Source organism: Pteropus vampyrus, unplaced genomic scaffold, assembly GCF_000151845.1.
Source record: "Pteropus vampyrus isolate Shadow unplaced genomic scaffold, Pvam_2.0 Scaffold48, whole genome shotgun sequence".
In the NCBI taxonomy this organism is placed as follows: domain Eukaryota; kingdom Metazoa; phylum Chordata; class Mammalia; order Chiroptera; family Pteropodidae; genus Pteropus; species Pteropus vampyrus.
Window position 1 is genome coordinate 5,347,179 of NW_011888829.1, and position 17,456 is coordinate 5,364,634.

At 40.0% G+C, this 17,456-nt stretch overlaps 1 long non-coding RNA gene and 2 pseudogenes across 3 annotated transcripts in view; all 3 read left to right on the top strand.

Moving 5' to 3' along the window:
• Positions 1-11,648, top strand: part of LOC105291640 — a 39,021-nt gene extending 27,373 nt beyond the window's left edge. For 2 of the 3 annotated variants that reach the window (XR_002780178.1, XR_895836.2), the window contains exons 2-4: positions 2,122-2,265; positions 9,241-9,403; positions 11,312-11,648. This is a non-coding gene — a long non-coding RNA (uncharacterized LOC105291640). The remainder of the gene's footprint in view (positions 1-2,121; positions 2,266-9,240; positions 9,404-11,311) is intronic. The other variant, XR_895837.2, reaches the window with a different exon arrangement.
• Positions 3,361-3,478, top strand: LOC111739269 (annotated as a pseudogene).
• LOC111739225 lies at positions 10,909-11,027 on the top strand (annotated as a pseudogene).
• Positions 11,649-17,456: the final 5,808 nt, after the last annotated feature.

Genomic DNA, 17,456 nt, shown 5'->3' on the forward strand with positions numbered 1-17,456 from the left:
AGATGGGACAGGTTAGTTAACGTGCTAAAGGCTAGAATGGAGAAAATTAATCTAACAAGATGGAATTTTACAGACATGAGAAGTCCTTTACTCAGGTCTAGAAAAGCAAAAAAAAAAAAAACTTTCCAGAATCTGGGTGGGGAAGAGATGGCTTAACAACATCACATAGACAAAAAAAGACGCAGGGGTTTCCGTTGGCTGGAAGCTAAATATGAGTCAACAGCAAGTTGTGGCTGCTTAACAAAACAAAACAAAAGCAAAACAAAACTCTAAAGAAACCTTAGCCTGGAAAAACAGAGTTGTAGTATCTAAGCCAAAGTGAAGGAACCCTTTTGCTTCTCCTTCACTACTCAGCCCATATCTGGGGAGCTGAGTACTGGTCCAGGTACTGCATCATCGAGGGACAGCATCAAACCAGAGGGTTCCAGAAGAATGGGATGGGAAGGTACAAGGCTGCAACCATTTCATGCTCAATGTTTGCAGGAACTTAATGTCAGGGACTTAATATCTTCAATTATCTGGGCATGCTAGGGTGGAAGGCAGCGTTGAAAGGGAGAGTTTGTAAGAGATAAATTACTTATTCTGTGCCACTCCCTTCTATAGAAAAACAGCAGACAGGGAACTTAATATTGAGTGTCTACCCTGTGCCAGGAAGTAATAACCGCTTTAAATGTGTTGTTATATTACGTCCCCGCACCAACTCTGAGATAGTTATTGATGTGTTTCTAATAACTTAGCAATATTCTAATAACTTTCTTCTTTTTGAAGATCGAGTGAGAGAAAAGCATATGCTTGTAAATGTAAACACAGTGTCTGATGTTAACTGTAAACTCTAAGTATTCAACTTGAAGGTTAATGATTCATTTCACAGACAAGGCCCCTTTGCTCCCAGGATCCCACACTGTGGTGGACCCTGTACTCAGACCAGGATCAGACCGGGGCAGGACAGTGGGCGGACTCTGAAGAGAATGCCAAATCCAAGAGTGGTGCCTGATTAACAGGCACCTGCCTCCTTCTCGCTCATCTCTTGCTGGCTGGTAGCCTGAGAACTTTAGAGCTCTCCTTGTCACCACATCACTCCCATTCCAGTAGTTTGTTATAACTACTTCTAGTTGCTGCCCTGCTTCAGCAAGTCCCTGCCCGCTGGTTCTCTATTTTGAGGTTTAGTTTCTAACAAAGAACTTGATCATATTCAAGAAATTACTTGAAAAATACTAAGGAGAGTATTTGAACTTTAGTCAACCACTCATTGCCTCCATAGGAAATATAAATCCTGCTCCCTTGTGTCCAGGACAAATATCTTTTTCAGACTGTTTTCCATTACATTTCTATGTGGCTTCTTTGTTTCATCTGAATTAAATATCTCTGGTATCACTGTCATGCCTTTTCCTGTTGTTCCCTCTACTTGGAAAGACTGCTTTATCTTTCAGAATTGTACTCAGCATTTCAAATTCCTGGAAATATTGTCTCCTTCATGAAACCTTCTCTCACCAACCCCCATACCATGAATGAGTTTTTTTCTTTATTGAGCTCCAGGCACATGGCTAAGACTTTCGTATGGCACTTATGTTACTATTTCTCAGTCTCCACGGCCAGTTCACATATTATGGTATGTAGGTTTAACATATTTAATCCCCCTGGGTTTATAAAAACAAATTACCTAGTAATTTCACATTGCATAATGGCTCATTGTAACCCATTTTCTAAATGAAAAAAAAAAAGAAAGAAAGAAATAGAAGGCGGCAACACCATTTCGCCCTTCAGCAATTGTGCAACTGGTTTTTTTTGAAGCATCTGTAATTGGTAATGCACAATGAGGAAAGGGCTCCATTTTATTCTACCTTTACCTTCAAAAACTGTTGGCTCTCCTGTCCCTTAAAGATATCGTGGACAGATCCAATGACTCTCTTCATTCTTGGGTATTAAAACAGTCTGATTTTTCAGGTATTAAAATGTAAAACTAGCTTTTAGTCTTAATAAAAACTTCACATTGTCATCCAATTCAAAGTGTTTCCTTTCCCTCGACTCAGAACTGATTTTTGCTTTGAGGATTTACCAGCGGGAAGAAGATGTATGGTCTATTCTTTCACTCTCCTTTCTCGTTGCTTTCTCTTCCCCCAGCTTGTCCTGGCAAGGACACCTGGAGCCAGTCCTAATAAACTGCTGGAATATCTCCTTAAAGCTTGGGAAAAATGATGCCTACAGCAAATGAAGTGGAGATGTTGCAAATTCCTTGGCAGAGGAATCGGCGAAAAGCTTAGAAAGGTAGGCATGTTAGAACTGACTATGCAATGCCAGAGAATTACCAGATGACTGTGTTTCTCAGGAGACCCAGAGGACACTCTCTTCACTAAAGCAAGAAAGGATGCTTCCCGAGGGAGACACCAGCATCCTGTCAAACTTAGTGTTGTCTGTCATCTGTAGGCCAGGGTTGACAGTAGGAAATACTGATGGAAACTGGGCTCCCTGGTGTCAGTGGCTATGAAAGGATTCTGGAATAGCAGAAACAAATTGACAGCATATAACTGTCATGAAGGTAGGATTGATGGTATTAATAGGCTGCATTAATTGCCACAAATGACGATTCTTCCAAATGGATAACAAGGTGAGAGTGACAACTAGGGGACCTTGACCCTCAGAAACATGTAGCAAAGACTGATAAAACATGGGATCCTAGGAACAAGATATATGGGCAAGCGATGAGGGTATTGATTGATTTATATGCCCCAAAAAGATCTTGAATGTGTAAGTACCACAAAGGAAAATCATGGTCTCTTATCTAGTTTCAAGAATTGAGGTGGTTTTGGGGTTCAGAATCCATTGATTGAAGGGCCATGTCCCCTTGAGGAAACACCAAAGCACCCCTGAAACACCATAGCAAATAGTTATAGTAGCTATTAACACAATTCTTCCTCAAAGGGTCCTACAGACATTTACCAGATTAACTATACACTGAGGGAAGTGAATTTCCAAGTATTTTGAGGGTTGTGGATAAGCTGACATGGATACCAAGTGACCCAAAAAAGCGTCAGCCTCTTTATTAGAGTAGGGATTTTTAGAGGCCAAGTGATAGGTGGAGTCCTAGCCCAAGTGAGAGGGCTGGGAAATACTTAGAAACTGGAAGAACCCTCACATGAGTTCTCTGAGGAGTAATTAATTATGTTGATAAAGGCTAAGTGATTGTAAACACCTGAAAGTTCACCCTGAACCCCATCCCTGAGCAAAGAACGTAAGTTGAAGATCTGATCCTCTGTGGTGATTTGTGTCACTCTCAGCCACTGAAAGGAGGCAGGAGTGATGCTTGACATGATAATCCATTCAATTCACCTGTTTGATCCTTACTTAAATTATATAGATCATGTCCACGGCCATGCTACCCTGAACAAGCCCAATCCCATCTGATCTCAGAAGCTAAGCAGGGTCGGGCCTGGTTAGTACTTGGATGGGAGACCACCTAGGAAGACAGGTACTGTAGGCATAAAAAATAAAAAATAAGGGATCGTAAGCTGACAAGTCCTTGCAATCTGTGAGGTCAACCAAGGGTTGCCTTGCCTAAAAAAAAAAATTAGGTAGATCATGGGTGATGACGATGGATCTTGATTGTCTGAACATTCTGGTCACTGGTCACAATACTGATGACGCCATGCCTGTTAGACCTGATAACAGAAAGTGGCTAGAGCTTTGATGCTTAGGTACAAGATGTACACCGAGATGTACACCTCAGGTGATAGGAAATAAACCCTACAAAGATTCAGGGACCTTACACATCTGTGGAATTTTCAGAAGTATAATGATCTAGACAGGAGTTGGCAAACTGTGGCCTGTGGGCCAAATCTGGTCCACTGCCTTTTTTTGATGGTCCAAAAGTTAAGAATGGTTTTGCATTTTTAAACAATTGAAAAAAATCAAAAGAAGAATAATATCTTGTAACATGTGAATAATATTTGAAATTAAAGGTTACGTCTATCCACAAATGAAGTTTTATTTAACACAGCCACACTCTTTTATTTATGTATTAGCTATGGCTATATTCGAGTTTCAATAGCAGTTTTGAAAAGTTGCAACAGAGACCATATGCAGAACTCTTATCACTTTATACTGCTGCTCAGTAAGTCATAAACCATTCAAAATAGCATTTCAAATGCCAAGCACAGTTTTCTACCATGACATTTTGTGACATTTTGTTCTATTTCATTTTACCTCTGTTAGTTTATTTTATATTACCAATGCATATCCTTTGTGTCAAAGCAAGAAAAGTGGACTTCAAACGTTGTACTTTTTAAGTCACTGTAGAGCGTGGTTTATTTTGTTGTTAAATTATATCTGTTATGCAATGACACTATAACTGTGCCAAAATAATACAATATATGTTAACATTGCCAGATTAAGCACTCATCACAATATTTCTAACTCACAGGAAAGCAACAGTTAAAAAAAAATTAGGAAACTTAAAATGGAATTTCTTATTAAAGCGGAATATTTCTTCACAAGAATTAAAATGTAAATGAAGCTACAACCAAAGTAAGTTTCCAAGTGGCTCATTTGTTAGCAAGCAAGAAAAGCCATTTAGCAGTTCTAAGTTAATTAAATTGTGTTTGACTACAGAACCTGAAGAAATGTGTTTAGCCTATCGGTAAAAACAGTTGGTAGAAGAGTTGGGAACCCTGGTAGCAACATCGACAGTTAGTTAAAACAAAAACAAAAACAAGGCTAATGGTTCTGAGTATTTTTTTTTCTTGTACCTTAACAAGTTGACAGATGCTACTGACACTGTTCAGTTGTTGTTTACTCGAGGTGTCAATGCCAAGTTTAAAGTGACCAGAGAATTGGATTTTATGAAGTCTCTGTAGAACAACTGTGAGAATATTTTCAGACAATTTGAGAAATTTTCTAATTCAGTACAATCTGAAGTGGAATCTGCTAAGATGTGTATAAACTCTTGGAGGTAAAAATTTGTGTGGAGCAGAAAAGGCCTAGCTGGACAAATTTGCAAACTTTGTGTGAAAAGTAGGAGGTTAGAGCCTGTCATTCATCATATGATTCATCAGCAGATACTCTGCAGAAAATACAGTCACGTGTCACTTAATGATGGAGATATATTCTGAGAAATGTGTCATTAGGCAATTTCGTCATTGTGTGTACATCACAGAGTGCACTTACGCACACCTAGATGGTATAGCCTATTACACACCTAGGCCATATGGTATAGATTATTGCTCCTAGGCTATAAGCCTATATAGCATGTTACTATACTGAATACTGTAGGCAATGGTGTTAAGTATTTGTGTATATAAACATATCTAAACATAAATAGGTACGGAAAAAATATGACATAAAAGATAAAAAAATGGTACATCTGTATAGGGCACTTACCATGAATGGACCTTGCAGGACTGGAAGTTACTCTGAGTGAGTCAGTGAGTGGTGAGTGGATGTGAAGGCCTAGGACATTACTGTGCTGTAGACTTTATACACGCTGTACACTTAGGCTACACTAGATTTATAAAACAACACAAGATTAAATCAAGTACAAGAGAAAATGATGCAACCAAGAGACATGGTAAACATGGTGTACTGTTTTACAGAAAACTTTTTTATGTAAGTAGAAAACGTCCACTCTAAAGTAATGATTTAAAATGTAGTATAGTAAATATGCAAGCCAGTAACATAGTCATTTATGATCACGATCAAGTATTATGTACTGTACACAATCGTGTGTGCTATACTTTTACACAACTGGCAGTGCACTAGGTTTTTTCCAGCTCCACTATAACCCTATGGGACCACCATCACATGTGCGGTTCGTAGTAGACCAAACGTTATATTGCACATGGCCGTATTTGAATCTGTCGTGTGTTATTGAATCAATAACAAATAACAAGCATATTCACTTTTGTGGATTTAAGCGTCTTCAGTTCTATGAATTTCTGTCAGCAGTAGTTGCTGAATATCCTGAGTTGCCCTACTAAACAGTGGCTTGATGATTTAGTAATGGTAAAGTTTAATTATAATTTTTTTCTTTTTCAGCTCAAGGCTGAAACTGAAATTTTTCTGTACCAGAAGAACTACCCTCAACCACTATTATTTAACACCGAATGACTGGATTTTTTTTTCCCCCTAATTTTTAGGTGTGGTATAGTATTAAGAATTCTTTTTCTTTAGAGATATATACTGATATATTTACAGATGAAAGAATACAGTGTTTGGGATTTGCTTCAAATAATCAGGAAAAGGAGTGGAAGTAATATTGGCCATAAAAAAGATAACAAAAGCTGAGTGATCCATACATTACACTCAATACAGTATTTCTTATCATTTTTATATGCTTGAAATTTACTATAATAAGAAGTTAGAAAAAATAAACAATATCCATTATCATAGCTGACAAAAGAAGTCACCTGATTGATAGATTGGCCTGCAAAGATGACTTAACAGTCTCAAGAGGCAACCAGAGTAGCCATCAAAGTACTCAAAGCAGCAGTCAGTCCTTCAAGCAGCTGGGAGGCAGGGGTGGGGACCACTGCAGACTTTGGCTCTAGTGCTAATGAGCCACATGAGAGTAAATCAGAAGGTCAGCAGAAATGAGTTAAGCAGATGATTTGGGGTGAGCTCTCAGTTGGCAGAAATGTAGAATCCACTGAGTAAGGAATGAAAAAATAATCTCTAGAAATCCTCTACCTTTGGGGAGAGGAGAAGAGAACCCCTCTTTGTTGGCCAAAGACCTCGCTGACTCAGAACACTGTAATCAAGAACCAAGCTACCCAGGAAACAGATATGCAGGAATCCTAAATGTTCTGGGGGAGGCATGGGAAAGTAGAGACATTAACTTACAAAAACTTGTACCAATGGGGGAAGAGGTGATGGAGTTCGGAGGGTACAGAAACTTGCGTGGGATCAAAGGAAGTCAAGCTGCCTAAAAGCAAGGGCTTGTTTCGTTTCATGAGCCACACATTCCTTTAAGAATCTAATTTTCTTTAATGAGAGAAAATAAACAGGTACTCACAAACATCAAATTTTGCATTTGATTTCAAGGAATCCCCAAAGCCTTGAGATCCATGAACCCCAGATTCAGAACTCCTAGATGAAAATCTTGCTTACGGAAAGTTCACAGTGGAGAATATAAATGGCAAGGAAGGAAAGAAGGGCATTGCTGAGCGTGATACGCTCAACGCAGGCAACAAGCACATAGCACCATCTGAGCGGTCTTCCTGCCCTCGGAGGATGTACATGAAACTGTCAAGTACCAGATATGGGGAGATTTGCCCAGTGGAGAGGTGTTGGGGCAGTTAAAAGTTGAAAATAGCTTTTTCTAAAAGCTTAGTATTTGAAACTATATCTCATGTAAAACTATAGGTCAGCCAGTTCACAGCTGTCATCTCCACTCCATTTCCTACAGTCACCGTTAGTGATTTTTCAACATCAAATTCGACCAAAATTTTATAAACAATGTGTCAGAAAGCATGGGAGATAAAAATATGATTAAAACATGCGCCGTCATGCAGAGACGCTCCTCTCTGAGGGGGAATGTGGATGGCCATTGCAACAACCAGGCCCTGAATTCTTTGATCTTCAACTTTCATGTCTTCAAGACCTTTGAAGCTGCACACAACCACAGCCACTCCTCTGGTGCTGTCCTCACTTGTACTCCTCCATCATCATTTCTTTCTTTATTTTTTTAACCCCCATGAACTCCAGGCCCGGCGAATGCTCATATCTAAGTATTCAGCTCTGTCTCGGTTTCATTTGCCTCCTTCCTAGCCTAGATACCAGGGACATGTGAAGTGATCAAGGACCACTAGGTGGCAGCAGAGTATCAACTTAATTGTCCACCACTTGGACACAAAGTCAGGTATGGTAATGTTTACAATGAGAGCCTCAAGTTTGAAGAGGGCAGGCAGTAGTGGAATTAAACAAAGGGTAGAGAATATAGGGAGACGAGTCAGCTGGGGACAAGATCTTGCGCCTCATGTAGGCTAGACCTAAGCAATGGGGGAGAGAACAAAATGCTCCCATACTCGCTGAGACCATTTCGAGCCCATACGTGAGTGGTGTTCCTGCTTTGAAACAGACCCTGCACTACTGCTCTGAAGCATTCTCTCTTTCAGGGTTAGTTGGTTCATGCCAACAAGCCTCCTGAAATTCTGTGCTCTTAACTACCTTGCTAATCCCCAGGGCCAGATAAAGTCAATCCTTTTGTCCCTCTTCTGGGCAGCTAGGTGCTCCTGCATAAAGTTAGTCTACACACTGCCTCAACTCTAAAACCATAATATATAACCTCGGTGGTGAGCTCAAGGCTGCTCAACTTTCCTCTCTTCATCCTTAGTTAATTCCTTGGGGGTATTGCTCATAGACGCAGTTCTGAGCCTTCTCTACTTCCTGAAACCCCTTACTGCACTTCAGCTTCCCATCTAGAGCAGGTGACCTCGCATCCATCCTTCTTTATCTGGAGGACTGGGACCATCCAGCTAGTCCTCCCCTGCAGCTCCTGTAGACAGAGCATAGGACCCACAGAGTCCTCCATGGTATGTTGCTAGAGTTGGATGGGAAAGACAGCAGAATTACTTCAATGGAAAGTAATAAAAACAGATATGCTATGTCTCACCTTACTCCTCTGAAAGATATGTTACCCTCTTAGCTTGGACAGCCATAACAAAATATGACAGCCTGGGTAGCTTAAACAACAGGCCTTTAGTTCTCACAACTCTGGAGGCTGGAAGTCCAGGACCAAGCGTCATCCTTCTGGCTTGCAGACAGACACCTTCTCAATATATCTTTACATGGCCTTTCCTGAGGCGTGCATACAAAGAGAGAAAGAGATTGCTCTTCCTCTTCTTATAAGGCCACTAATCTCATCGTGAGGGCCTCACTCTCATGACCTAATCGAACCCCCATGGTCTCATCTCCAATTGAGGTCTAGGGTCTCAGCGTATGAATTAGGGGAGGTGGGGTATACAAGCATTTAGTCCAGAACAGTGACAAATTTTGATAACTGGAGTGTTTCTTAACTCATAGGAAGAAGCCTGTGGTTGTGTGCAACATTTACACATCTCACCTGCAAAGACAATGCTTTCAAATTTCTCACTAAAAATTAATAAAATAGCTTCAAGTATATTTTATTATGTCAAATTTTAACAGAGCTTGTTCTAGTTGATGGTCCTTGATTCATTTATTCAATCATTTGGCTAATAAATATTGACTAGAGCCAAGACTCCTAACCATAACACCTATTGTCCAATACAGGTGTGATGATGGTGCACTTTTGTGCCAATAAAGAATATCAAAGAAGAATCATTTATCCAGAATTGGTCAGAATCTTCCTCCAGCGCTGTGGAAAGAGAATCCACTCCCCTCATTGGCTGACAAGCGTATGTCAGCCTGCTCAGCCATGAGCTCATCTGGAACAGTGAGTACCTCAGGCTTAACATTTTTATTATATTCACTCCTCATATTCAAGGAGTTTTCAAAAGCTTTCTATCTCACGAAGAGATGGCATATAACCAGCATATATATATATATATATGTCCTAGTCTGCTTGATGGGCATGTACCTCAGAACAGTGATGTAAACTGGAATTCTACCACGTTCATTAGTTTCTTATGAGCTAGATTATTATAGATCATGCCCCCAGACCAGTCCCGAGCAAACTAACAAAAATAAATTTCTAAGTTCGCAACACCGTAGACTGGACGTTGGCCTCGGAATGACCTCGCCCATGTATAAAGTTAAAAACATAGTCATCGTAAATTCTATTAGTTTAATATAATTTATGGAATGATCCACTATTAATATTAAATGGGATACATTAAATTATTAATAAATTAAATTATTAAAAATAAATTTAATTTAAACTCTGTTGATTAATTGGCGATCTTTACCCAAAACAATTGTGTGTAACATAGGACTATAACAGCTGTATCAAATATTTGGAGGGCTTTCACCAGGAATAGATTTAAGACCTGTTCTGTGTGGTCACAGCATACAGAATTGAGATCTACAGGTGAAAGATATAGGAAGGCACAATTTAAGCTTAGCGTAAATAAGAGTGCTCTAAACAAGATTTTTCTAAATATTAGTTGGAAGAAGTGAGTTCCAGTTACTAGAAGTGGTTGGGCAGTAGCCAGCCTGTGATACTGAAGATTCAAAGAGCCTCAGTGCCTCCAAGACCCCACCAACCTTGACAGTCTATGATTTCCAGACTGGCTGGTAGAGGCTGAACCTTTCAAGTCAGAGCTATCATGCCACAGCCTGAAGTACCCAGGTTACATCGGGGCCGTCTCAGCTACCAGACCTGGCTGACCCCCTACACATAGGAATGGCATGGTTCCAGGAAGACAGGACTGCCTGTGTAGCAGAGCTTATAAGACCTACAGCTGTGAGTGTGCTGCTTTTCATCCAGTAGAGTTGCAAAAGATGGTGTCGCAAGGCTGGTAATTATGGGGATGCAAGTGTTTAAGCTCCTCGTCTGGGCACTGGGCTCCCAGCTTAGAGGTAGAACTGAGTTCAGATCCAAAGCATTAGAAGACAATTACAACAGGAATTTCTGCTTTAGAATATTACTTATTTGTTTAGAAAGAAATCAAGCCAAAATGAAAGACAGGAGTTGCATCCTTCAAGTGCTGGAAGCAGAGGGAAAAAAAAGGAGTAGAGAGATTTATTTTTCTGAGATCTTTTTTTTTTCTTCTCAGGCAGAAATTAAGGAAATGGATTCAGGAGTTCTAGGGCTTTTAGGACTAGCTCCAATTGTTGCCGGGACGTGGAGTGAGTGGCCTGCATAACCTGAGAGGCAGGCAAAAGAAAGCGAACCTTATTTTGGTAGATATGGAAATATTCATACTTTAGGGAGAGTTGTGGTTTCTAACTCAATTTACTAACTTGTTTATGTTTCTGGACTTTTAAGAAAATACTTGGGTCTACAGCCATGCCACCCTGAACAAGCCCAATCCTGTCTGATCTCGGAAGCTAAGCAGGGTTGGGCCTGGTTAGTACTTGGATGGGAGACTTCCTAGGAAGACCAGGTGCTGTAGGCGTAAAAAATAAAAAATAAAAAATAAGGGATTGTAAGATTGTAAGCTGACAAGGTCCTTGCAATTTGTGACGTCAACCAAGGGTTGCCTCGCCTAAAAAAAAAAAGAAATTAGAGAGAGAAAAGGAAGGAAGGAAGGGAGGGAGGGAAAGAAAAGGAAAGAAAACACTTGGTATTTGATTTCTTCTGAAGCATACGTACGGGTGCGTTGTGTTATTACAGTAACTGACACCAGGAAAGGAGGTAGTTAAGAGAAGGAATGAGCTGGGGCTTGTGGATGTTTTTGAGTTTCAGAAGTCTGCCCCTTCTAAGATGCCACAACCCCTTTGCCTTGGTGGGAGAGTGACAACAATGTGCCTTGTGCCGACGGAAGGCCGGAGCACCAAACCCAAAGACAGGCTGAGGAAAACACACGTGGAAAGCCATGGTGTGTGGCGAACTCGGCCAACCACCTCACAATTGATCAGAGTGTGTCCGGATGTGGCGTGCACCATGCAGAGAGTCAACACGTGCCGAAGGCAACAGGGCTGCTCAGAAAGCAAAACGTCGCCACCTCTTTCCAGTGACATCCAGAGACTGGCGTCTGTAATGTTACCGAGACAAGAATAAAATGTTTAAAAAGTAACAGTGATGTTTTTTGTTTTTGTTTTTGTTTTTGTTTTTGTTTTTGTTTTTTTACAGAAACAAAACCGTAGTCCCTATGTATTTATTGAGTGCTGAATTCTAGGAGAAATATGTAAAAATAATCAGTAAATATTAATTGCTTTTAAAATTAAAAAGAAAACATTATAAATCCTGCTTATTGCTCTATAAAAGAAGGCTACTGTCTTTCTGTAACCACAAGGAGTGGCCTGGAACCTTGACAAAGCTCTTGGCATTTCTGTATACTTTTAAAAATGTTACTTACCTTTTTGACACACTTGTACAAATGACTATTCTCATGTCCCTCTGAGCCTCGGCTTTCCATTTTGATGTATAAGTTTGTCTGACAACTACTCAGACCAGTTTTATAACTTAACACAGATTCAATTGTATTTCTTCCCAGTCAGCAATTTTTCCATTTTTACAAAGCGCTATCCTAAAGAGTGTAGACTCTTTCATTCTGTTTTCATTTATTTTTTTAATATTAAAAATAAAACGAAATGAATTTTAAAAAAGAATGTGTGAAATTTTCCCCTGAAATTATTTCTTTTAGATTCTGTTGGGAATCTAGCTTGCCTTTCTTGTTTTCTTGATTAGCTAATTAATTTTTTTTCGTTTTGAAATAATTTAAGAAACAATTGTAGAAATAGTACAGAGTGTTTTTTCTGAGTAGTTTGAGAGTAATTTGCTGACACGATACCCCATCACTCTTGAATACTTAGTAATTCTTAAAACAAAGACTTATACCTATAATTACATTACAACCATTAGAATGAGGAAATTCACTATAATATATTAATATCATCTAATTTCAGACCCCATTCAAGTTTTATTGGTTGTCCCAATGTATCTTTTATAGCAAAAGGATCCAGCCGAAATCACACATTACATTTATTTATTAGGTCTTTCTGTATTCATCTGGAATCTGTATTCCAGTCTTTCTCTGACTTTCATGACTTTGTTTTAAATGTTACAGACCACTCACTTTGTCAAATGTCTTTCATGATGGGACCGTCTGATTGTGGTTATATTCAAGTTATGCATCTTTAGCAGGAATATCACAGATGTGATACCGGGTTCTTCTCATTGCATCCTATTAGGTGGTACATCATTTTAATTTGTCATATTACTGTTAATATGAAATTGATCACTTGATTAAGGAGTGGTAGACAGAATTTTAGGATGTTGCTGTGACCTTGACCCATGGTGTTACTCTCATGTGGAGAAGACCTGTGGCAAAGAACTGTGAATGGCCTCCAGGATGAGGGGTCTTTCCCTGGTCTCTGGCTGACAGTCAGCAAGAAAATGGGGACCTTAGTCCTTTAGCTGCAAAGAACTGAATTGTGCCAACAATATGAATGAGTTTGGAAGGTAGATTCTTCCCCAGAGCCTCCGGATTAGAGCCCAGCCTGGCCAACACCTTGATTGCAGCGTTGGGAGATCCCAAACAGAGAACCCAGTTGAACCCTGGAATTCTGACTTACAGAACTATGAGATCATAGGCATGTGTTGTTTCAAGCCATTAAGTTTGTAGTAATTTGTTACACAGCAACAGAATACTTGTACAGAGGTACCTGCCAGGTACCCCACTGTAAAGTAACTCTTTTCCCTTAGTAATTGTCTTAGTCAGCTCAGGCTGCTGTAACAAATTACCATGAACTGGGTGGCTTAAACAACAAATATTTATTTCTCACAGTTCTGGAGGCTGGGAAGTCCAAAATCAAGGTGTCAGCAGATCTGATGTCTGGTGAGGGCCCACTTCCCAGTTTGCAGACGGCCGTCTTCATGTTGTATCCTGATATGGTGGAGAGTAGGGGGTGGGGGGTGAGGGGAAAGAGAAAGAGAGAGAGAAAGAAAGAAAGAGAATACACAATCTCCTGTGTATTCTCATGAGGACACTAATCTCGTTCATGAGGGCTCCACCCTCATGGCCCAATTACTTCCCAAAGGTCCTGCCTCCAAACCATCGCATTGAATGTTAAGATTTCAACAAATGAACTGGGGTGGGGGGAGACAAACATTCAGTCCATACCAGTCAGTAATTGATAAGCATTTTGTGAACAGGTACTTTGAGGCAAGGCAAATATCCTATTCCCTATCGAACGTTTACCTACTCACTCGTATAAGTACCCATCGATGTTATTGGATGGATTGTTTATCAATATGATTGCCAAAATCACGATTTTCTAATTCCATCGCTTCTTCTATATTCATTAGTTGACAAAACACTGTGACAAAAAGTTTTCTATTTTCTTTATTCATTTTGGTGTAGTCTCAAGGATCCCTCTTTTATTCACTGGGTCATAATCCATTAGTGCCACTATTTTATGTGCTAATTGAGCTCGCCTCCATGTCTTTCAGTGGGTCCCCGTCATTCACTGAGCACTCCCATACTTTCTGGGGGAAAAATCTATTCCTTGTGTCAACCCTGGAATTAGCTATTTCTCCAAGTAACCCTAGTTTCTTTTCATAGAAAATAGTTCATATATACCTACAGTTACACAAATCTTTATACATCTATTTCTATACCAATCTATTTATATGGAAAACCACGAGCTCACACTAATTCTAATCCAATTCCACAGGGTTCATTCTAGTTTTGTATCGTTTCATAGTCGTAATCTCTTACAGTAAGCATGAATTTTACTATTCATCTTTACATTGTGCAGTATTCAAATTTAAATGCAAATAGAGTATTTAACTCACACGCAGAACCATAAACATTACCCGATTCATATTTTGGAGATCATACATACAGCTGTATATTATCCTTACCAAAACACTGGAAACACTGTACAAAACTTTATTTCACGTCTTAATATGCACACAATCTTCATTTGGTTTACTAATGAGTAAAGATGCACCAAAAGGAAAGGAACTGTGGTTTGCTCTCTTTTTTCCTTTCTTCTATGTCATTTTCAGTATAAGTGACCGCCCAACAAACAGAAGTAACGAGAGTAAGGGTTCCTCTGATTAGGTCAGGAGGACCTGAACGGTCTTCCTATCTTAAGGTCAGCTGATCGACCTTAATTGCATCTGTAAAATTCCTATACCATACGATATAGCATAATTATGTGAATGTTATTATAGTCAAAGATTCTGCCTGTACTCCAGGGAAGAAGATTATACAGGAGTTAGGGTCCGTGAAGGCTATTTTAGAATTTGGCCTATTGCATCTCCCTTGAGAGAGAGAATGGCTGGAGACTTGAGGAAGCTATGAAGTTTGTTTTCACAGCACCCACTGGGCCTGGCTCTGAAGAGGAAAATGGATAAATGGATAAAAGACCCAGTAAATCCTCCAGTCAAATCAGACAATTTGGTTCTTCCTTAGGGGGCAGCAAGCCTCAGATGTGGGACTGAACTACCCGAGGCACAATTTCCTCATCCGAGTACAGAGGGCAATGCTAAGTCATGGTGCTGGGGAAGCTGCCAACACTTGCAAACACAGCCGAAAATACGTCGCCTTGGATAAAGATAACACAGAGTGCATGCAGAGACCCAAGAGAATGAATAAATACAGCAACAAACAGGCTATTGAGAAAAGCGAGGCCTAAATATGATTCAGATGAAATCGAGATGCTACTTGGGTAACAAATGAATACACAAAGCAAGTTCTGTTCAAATATTAGACATTCAACGAGGGGCATGATAATGTGTCAGGTACTGTAGTGGATTGAACAGTGTCCCCGAAAAGTCCATGTGTTCCCAGAACCTCAGAATGTGGCTTTATTTGAACTAGCTCTTTGCAAGTATTAGCGAAGATAAGGGCATACTGGATTAGAGTGGGCCAATAGATCCAGTAAATGGTGTCCTTGTAAGAAGGCTATGTGAAGGCGGGGGCAGGGATTGGGGTGAAGCTACAAGCCGAGGAAGCCCAAGGATTGCTGGCAGTCACCAGAAGCTAGGAAGACAGGGAAGGATTCTTTCCTAGAGTCATGAGAGAGTGTGGCCCTGCCAACACCTTGATTTTTGAACTTCTAGCCTCCCTCCAGAACTGTGAAACAATGTTTCTGGTATTTTACGTCACCAAATTTGTGACAATTTGTTATAGCAGACTTAGGAAAATTAATGCAAACACTAAGAAAGAAATAAAAACTGGAATAGTAAGAATATTGCTGTTTGTAGGAAAACAGCAAAGGTTATGAATTCAGCTTATTAATAAATATGAGAGCCATTATCTTTCTTTAATTTCCAGGATCCTTCAAAGGTCGAGGCGGTGAGGTACAGTTTTTCCAATTTTAATAGCTCAAAGCACCTGGGAGACTGACATATAGGCTGTCTTTGACTTTGCTTCTCACCTGAGCTTTTAGCATCTCTTGGCTCATGGAGAGTGGTACTGTGGCCATTCTCCTCCGCTCATGCTTCTCTGGCCCTTGAAAGCTATGTTCTGGTAGAAAGCAAATCCTAGGACTATGGCCTATCACCAAGCCCTGTTCAAATCATACTTAGGAAGGAATCGATAATGAGGAGGATGCAGCTGTTTCTAGTGTGGACTAGAATAAAAGCAAGAATAACTAGGAAGTTTTTTTTGTTTGTTTTGTTTTTTTTAAAATACAGCATTTTCCCATATCAGCCTATGTATTTACCTCTGGTTAAATTCAAGTGAAACAAAAAAAGTCATGTAATTCATTAATAGGAACTTAATTATTTTATCCTATAACCTAAGCTCTTTAATCAAGGAAATCATAATTATAATTACATAAAGGAAAAAAAATTTTTTAAGTATGTTAAAAGCACACAAAAACAATCCCATAGATTATTTATGAAAGTATAAATAAATAGGAAAAATATTAAAGAGCCTATCAATCAAGGTCCAGCCAGAGAACAGAAACCACTCTAAGATTTGTGAACACTGGATGAATAATTCAAAGAACTGGTTACACTGGTGGAAGAGCTGGAATGGCAAACCGAAGAAGAGGTGAGGCCATTCAGGTCAGCAGCCGCAGGTAGAGACCACCAGTCCTAGGGATGGCGGGCACGGGAGGAAATCACAGGGGATGACTTCCTCATCTCAGAAGTCATGTCATCTGGGGGAGATAGAATCCAGGTGGAGCGTGCCTGGCAAGACCTGGGACCAGAAAGGAAATGTGACTTCTTTTGGAGATGACATTCAAGGTAGAAAGGGAGGGAGAAACACCTGGCTTCTCCCTTCCTCCTGTCCTCCAAGTCACCTAATAGCAACTCCCACTGACCATCTGCCAAGCTATCTGGCTAAGAAGCCTGGGAAATGTAGTTTGTAGATCCTCCGCCATGCAGAACAGGGGACTTAAGGGCAGGAAGCAGGGAGACAAATGACCAGCAGAGGAAGGAATTGGCGCCTCACCAGCCTGAGGATGGGTGTCACCTGTAGGAAGTAAATCAGAATATGGACGGGGAGGGATGCAGAGCGGTCCTCCACTATACTGTTTATCATTTATTTCATTAATAATGTTTGAAAAATGTTTGAAGCCAATATGGCAAAATGTTATCGTGTTAAATTTATAAGGTGGGGAGTCAGCTGCTTATTATATTATTTTCTGCATTTCTATGTAATTGGAATATTTCATAAGAAGACATTATTATAGGAGAAAAGTTCCAGGTTAATTAATGGCAATGGTAAATATTTTCCTTGTCCAGACACACCTCTTTCCCACCCCATTAGGTAAACTGAACACTTCGTAACTATCAGACACTTGCCAGTCCTCAGCTCAGTTATCTATCTCCCTTCCTCCTCACGACAACCCCGTGCTTTGAAAGGAAGGAAGGAAGGAAGGAAGGAAGGAAGGAAGGAAGGAAGGAAGGAAGGAAGGAA